We start from the raw sequence: 6,282 nt of genomic DNA, 5'->3' as shown, positions 1-6,282 counted from the left end.
CTTGCGTATTATTATCTGTCCCGTGGTGGTCCGTCCCGCTGTTCATCGGGCCGTCCGGTGCCGTCGCGTCCGTGTGGGCTGTCTCTGTTTTGCTCTCTTCGTGGGATGCGTCCGTCACGTCTGTACGTCTGTAGGTGGCGTCCATGTACCGTGCCATCTCATCCGTGGGTGCGTCGTCGTAGGACGATGTGTCGGTCCGTACGACTGTCCGTTCGCTCCGTTAACGCGATGCCTGCGGGTCACTGTCCCGATAGCGTTCCGGTCCGCTCCGTGGTAGCGGTCCGTACGTTCCTGAGCACGTACGCTCCGTCCGGCGATGGCGAGCTCTCCATGATCTGAGCTCTGACGATGTTGTTAGCAAAGAGCGAATAAAAAAAAAAATAAAAGAAAGGTCCCCCCCCCCCCCCCCCCACCCCCCGCCCCCGCCGTCGCTCAGACACGAATGAGATCGGCAAGACGAACATGACGGCAGTCCCGACCACGCCGACGCCCAGGCCCGACGAAAGGCGGCACCACCCGTTCGGCCGTCAGGTGCTGTCAATGACGATGGGAAGAATCAGCGAAAAACTTGTCGTCGTCTGGTATCCGGCCACGACCGCCGGCCCGTACGACGTCGCGTCTGTCCAACGTCTATATGCGTGACGGTTAAGCAAATAGGAAGTCTATATGATGCAAAGGCGAAGAAAAAAGAAGAAGAAAAGAAAAAGACAGAAGAAGAACGACGAAGCAACAAGAAAATACTAATACCGTGTACGAAGGAAGACCGCTGCGGTGGGAGAACGTTGTCATAGAGAGCAGCTAAATGGTTATGAGAGAGTGTCGTTAGGCGCGCCAACTTCAGCTAACGGTTAGAAGCTCTTATGGCGGCCTATGAAATACGGAAGGGAAATCTCATACTATATAGAGGGCGGTGACGGATAGTAAGAATGTGTTTTAGGGAGCCACGTCACCGTACGAAGCTTCCATGATCGCGCCTAATGAGTATATGAGGTATACTCATGAAGATAACAGCTCAGCAGCCAAGCTATAAAACGGACAGGCGCCCTGTCTCGGGACCGCGCAGACCTCTGCCGATCGAAAAACACGCGAAACGTAGACCATGCGGCCGCAAAAGATAGCAATTATGGTTGCAGCTTTATGTACCAGTGTTTATATAGGCCTATATTCATTATAAAAGTGTTTATATTAGCCTCTTTATTCATAACAGTGTTTATATATGGCCTTATTATTCCATATAACAGGTGGTTTATATAGCCTTAATTGATTCATATAGCAGTGTTTATATAGATCCGCCTTATTATTCATGTTACAGCTTATTTATAGGTAGCTTACTATCAATGATAACAGTGGTTTTATATAAGCCATTATTTATTTAATATACATGTGTTTATATATGCCTTAGTAAGTCACCATATAGCAGTGTTATATAGGCACACTTTATTATTCATTATCACAGTGTTTATATAGCCTTATTATTCATATGTACATATTTTACTATTAGGCCTAATTAATTCATATACAGTGTTTACTATAGTGCCTTATTCATTCCATATACAGATGTTTTAATAGGCTATTATTCATAACATGTTTTATAAGGGCCGATATTATTCATCATACAGTGTTCTATGATAGGCCCTTCAATTATTCATCAACAGTGTTTAATATAATGGGGGGGGGGCCGGGTGCTTGAGGTTTGAGTATGCAGGCCTTAATTATTCATGCGTACATGTTTATAAGTCCCTTTTATTCATTATATGTATGTTTATATACGGCCTTTATATTCATAATACAGTGTTTATATAGGCCTTATTTATTCATATACAGTGATTTATATTAGGCCTATATTATTCATATACAAGTGTTTTAATAATAGGCCTATATATTACATACACAGTGTTTATCATAGCCCTTAATTATTCATGTAACAAGGCGTGTTTTATATAGGCCTTATTAGTCATGGGTAGCAGCGTGTTTAATATCCTTATTATTCAATGACAGTGTTTAAATATAGGCCTTATATTCATCGTATCAGTTTTATATAGCCTATTACTTGCGTACAGTATTTATATAGCCTTATTATTACCCATATACAGTATTTATCATAAGGCCTTATTAATTCATATACTAGTTGTCTTAATATAGGCCTTATATTCAATATACATCGTTTTTATATACGGGCCCTTATTAAATTCATATACAGCTGTTTAATAGTAGGCCTTATTATTCATTGTACATGTTTATAAGCGCTTATGTATTCATAGGTACAGTAATTTAGTAGTAGGCGCCTATATTCATTTCATATACAGGTGTTATAATAGGCCTTATTATTCATATACCCGCGGCCGTTTCGCGGGGGGCCGTGCGTCGTGTTTTAATATAGGCCTTATTATTCATATACCATGTTTTATATCAGGCCCTTATTATTCATCGATACAGTGTTTTATAATAGGGCCTATGTACCAGTGGCCCGCAATGTTTAAATTAGAAGCATTGTTTATTATTAAATTATTCTCTGCATATATATATATAATGATTCCAACATTGTACAATTTTCTTATGGTCATGTTTGAGTACTGCGTACACCAGCCAAGGACGCGGCCTGTTGGCGAGCGATGATGTGAGTGCTAACTTGGCTAGTCGTGTTGCCAGGAAAACGAAAGATGGACGCTGATCGCCATTAAAAGGAGATTATAAAAAGGCGGCCGCCGCGAGCGAGGAGACGCAGACAAGAGAACAGTATAGGAGAGTAGTCGCGCGCACGACGGCGCCCAGTGTTGACACCGCGACGTAGTTCAGGCGTGGCAATTAGCACAACATAGTTTATCCTAGCTAGTCGCTCATCACAAGATCCCGCCTCTCCCCCAATGCCTCCTCTTCCTGTGCCCGACGCCTGGCCGCCCGCCCATGCGAGGGCTTCGCCAACCGTTCCGCCATCCCCAACCCTCTCACCACATACCTCCGTCCACTAATACCTCAGCTCTCCAACCCCACTCACGCCTATCACCCCATACTGCATCCACCACGACGAACTATCCACCAGGCGAAGACCTAGACTGCCACGCCACACCAGGGGATGCCTCCAAAGGATGAGGAGTACGAGCGTAGTCCAAACCCAGACTCCTGCCGAATCTGTCCTCCAGAGTACCGCCTACCAAGGATTGGTGGGCTGGCTGCGGTCACAGAGAATGCTGGTGAACTGCTGGGGTGGACGCAGGCGCTACGGCACACGTGATCCATGACACACAGAGCAAAACATCTATACAAAATACAAGCCAAAATATATATAAATACAAGTACCAAATATACAAAATACACGTACAAAAGATCAACTGATCCACTGTAACACAGTATAAAATATAATAATACTCCGTTATCCACTGTAACACAGTATTACATATACAAAATACAAGTACAAAAGATCAAGTGATCCACTGTAACACATTATAAAATATAATCACACTCCGTGATCCACTGTAACACAGTATTAAATATACAAAATACAAGTAGAAAAGATCAAGTGATCCACTGTAACACAGTATAAAATATAATAATACTCCGTGATCCACTGTAACACAGTATTAAATATACAAAATACAAGTACAAAAGATCCACTGATCCACTGTCATACAGCGTAAAATATAATAATACTCCGTGATCCACTGTAACACAGTATTAAATATACAAAATACAAGTACAAAACATCAAGTGATCCACTGTAACACAGTAAAATATAATAATATCTATGCTCGGAGAATTCCTCTTCATTTTAAATGCATAATCTTTGCAAAATATTCGTCTTCTGGGGAGATATAGCGCATGTGCGAGGACCGTTTCAAAGGAGGTAACGGGGAGGACGGGATTGGATGAATTAGGAGTTTTGCTCCCTCCAAGCTAGGGCGCTCTACTAATTATAAGCACAGATCCACTGATACAAATTAATTCCATACATCTATGCTGAGATACCCCCTAACCATATTAAATGCATATTCATTATCAAATATAACTCCTCTGGTGAGATACTGCCCTTTAACTTGCCCTTTTACTTGCGCTAACACTATAACGTAGCGAGATTGTGTACTGGCTGGTATATGGAATAGGGACATTACATGCAAGGTATTCTTCCTACATCTTAAGTGAGGTCTACTGATGGAATATTATTATGGAAATCTATGCTCGGATAATCCATCTTCAGTTTAAATGCTTAATCTGCGCAAAATATTATTCGTTTCGGGAGATATAGCGCATGCGCGAGCACCGTTGCAAGCGTGTAATACGGACTGAATAAAACTGCATAATATAGCTTGCTGAGGGTGAGGGGTGGGAGACGGATGACAGGCGACAGGGAAGGTAGCTGAGTGGGCGCTGGCAGAAGAAGCAGACTGAGCGAGGGAAAAGGGAGGCAACGGAGAGGAAGACTTACCAGACCGACAAATATGCAGATGAGCTGAACGACGTCGGTGTAGGCGACGGAGTAGAGACCTCCGAAGAATGTGTAGAAGATGGCGATGCACGCCGACACTATGATAGATATTCGCTTATCCAGGTCCAGTACCACCGTCAGCGTAGCACCTGCGTTGTCATAGTAACAAGACCGTTAATCGTTTTGGTGATGGTAGCGAATGCTTAGGATGTGTTTAGAAAGAGCGTGAGCAAGAGATAGATACATTGATAGATAGATAGATAGATGGATGGATGGATAGATGGATAGATGAATGGATAGATGGATAGATAGAGAGATAGATAGCTAGATAGATAGATAGATAGATAGATAGATACATAGATAGATAGATAGCTGGATAGATAGATAGATAGATAGATAGATAGATAGATAGATAGATAGATAGATAGATAGATAGATAGATAGATAGATAGATAGATAGATAGATAGATAGATAGATAGATAGATAGATAGATAGATGGATGGCTGGTAGATAGATGGATAGATAGATAGAGAGATAGATAGATAGATAGATAGATAGATAGATAGATAGATAGATAGATAGACAGATAGATAGATAGATAGATAGATAGATAGATAGATAGATAGATAGATAGAGAGAGAGAGAGAGACAGACAGTCACAAAGAACAATACACACCGACGTCCACAGCACGCTCGTCACCCATGCGACACAACGCTCCCACCCATCCACAGCACGACACACAGCAACACACGACACACACACACACAGCACACCACACCACATCACACACACACCACACACACACACACACACACGCACACACCACAGCACACCACAAACACACATCACAGGATATCTACGGAGTGGGGCTTTTAGCGAGGCAGCCGACCAGAACATCTTTCCCGCATTTGATGCGGGCCGAATTGCAAGAGACAAGTCCGCCATGATCCTTGCCGTTATTGATAACGTTGCGGATCCAGCATTGTGACGTAGCCAGCATCTCTCATCTGCTTAGCGAAGACAGTCCGCGCTGCGCACACACGTAACATGTAAACAGCCGGGTCGATAACAAACACAGTGTAAGCACGTGCCGGACGAGGCACACGTAAACATGTAAACACCGCGCGTTAAACGAAAACACAAGTGTAAGCACGTGCCGGAGCGCACACCTGTAAACATGGTAAACCACGGGTGGTAAACATCACTGTGTAACACGTGCGGAGGCACACGCTAACATGTAACCAGGGTAAACAAACCAATGTGAGAACGTTGCTGGAGGCACCACTGAAACATGTAAACACGCGCCGGATAAACAAACACCAGTGTAACACACGTGCGTAAACAGTGGTAAAAACACACGTAAACATGTAAACACCGGGTAAAGAAACACAGTGTAAACACGTACCGGAGACACACGTAAACATGTAAACACCGGGTAAACAAACACAGTGTAAACACGTACCGGAGACACACGTAAACATCGGTAAACAAATATAGTGTAAACACGCGCGTAAACAGAGGTAAACATAATGAAAAGAGGTAAACGTGGCCTAAGCACGGGTGAATTTAGGTAAACCCAGGTAACCACGGGAAAACCTTGCGTAAACAAGTAAACAGAAATAAACACAGGTTATCAGGTAAACATGTTGTAAGCACAAGTAAATTCAGGTAAACCAAGGTAACCATAGGTAAACCCTCCGTAAACAAATAAACAGAAGTAAACACAGAATGAACATGACACAACCACCTTGTTAAAATGATATATTACTATATATTACTAGCAGTAGAATAAAAGTGGCTTCCTAAGCGAGGGCAGGGAGAGAGAGAGATAGAGAAAGAGAGAGAGAGAGAGAGAGAAAG

The 6,282-nt window shown here is 42.9% G+C and overlaps 1 long non-coding RNA gene across 2 annotated transcripts; it reads right to left on the bottom strand.

Moving 5' to 3' along the window:
- Nucleotides 1-294: 294 nt before the first annotated feature.
- Nucleotides 295-5,354, bottom strand: LOC106819446. 2 transcript variants are annotated; one of them, XR_001395428.1, is made up of 4 exons: nt 5,283-5,354; nt 4,421-4,569; nt 3,459-3,471; nt 295-304 (listed from the first exon to the last, which is right to left on the bottom strand). It is a non-coding gene; the product is annotated as an uncharacterized LOC106819446 (long non-coding RNA). The 2 variants fall into 2 exon arrangements; XR_001395429.1 differs by lacking the exons at nt 295-304; nt 3,459-3,471 and adding an exon at nt 3,647-3,659.
- Nucleotides 5,355-6,282: the final 928 nt, after the last annotated feature.

Source organism: Priapulus caudatus, unplaced genomic scaffold (assembly GCF_000485595.1).
Source record: "Priapulus caudatus unplaced genomic scaffold, Priapulus_caudatus-5.0.1 Scaffold3456, whole genome shotgun sequence".
Lineage (NCBI taxonomy): Eukaryota > Metazoa > Priapulida > Priapulimorpha > Priapulimorphida > Priapulidae > Priapulus > Priapulus caudatus.
The sequence above is the reverse complement of the archived record's forward strand: the minus strand, read 5'-3'. Positions and strand labels throughout refer to the sequence as shown.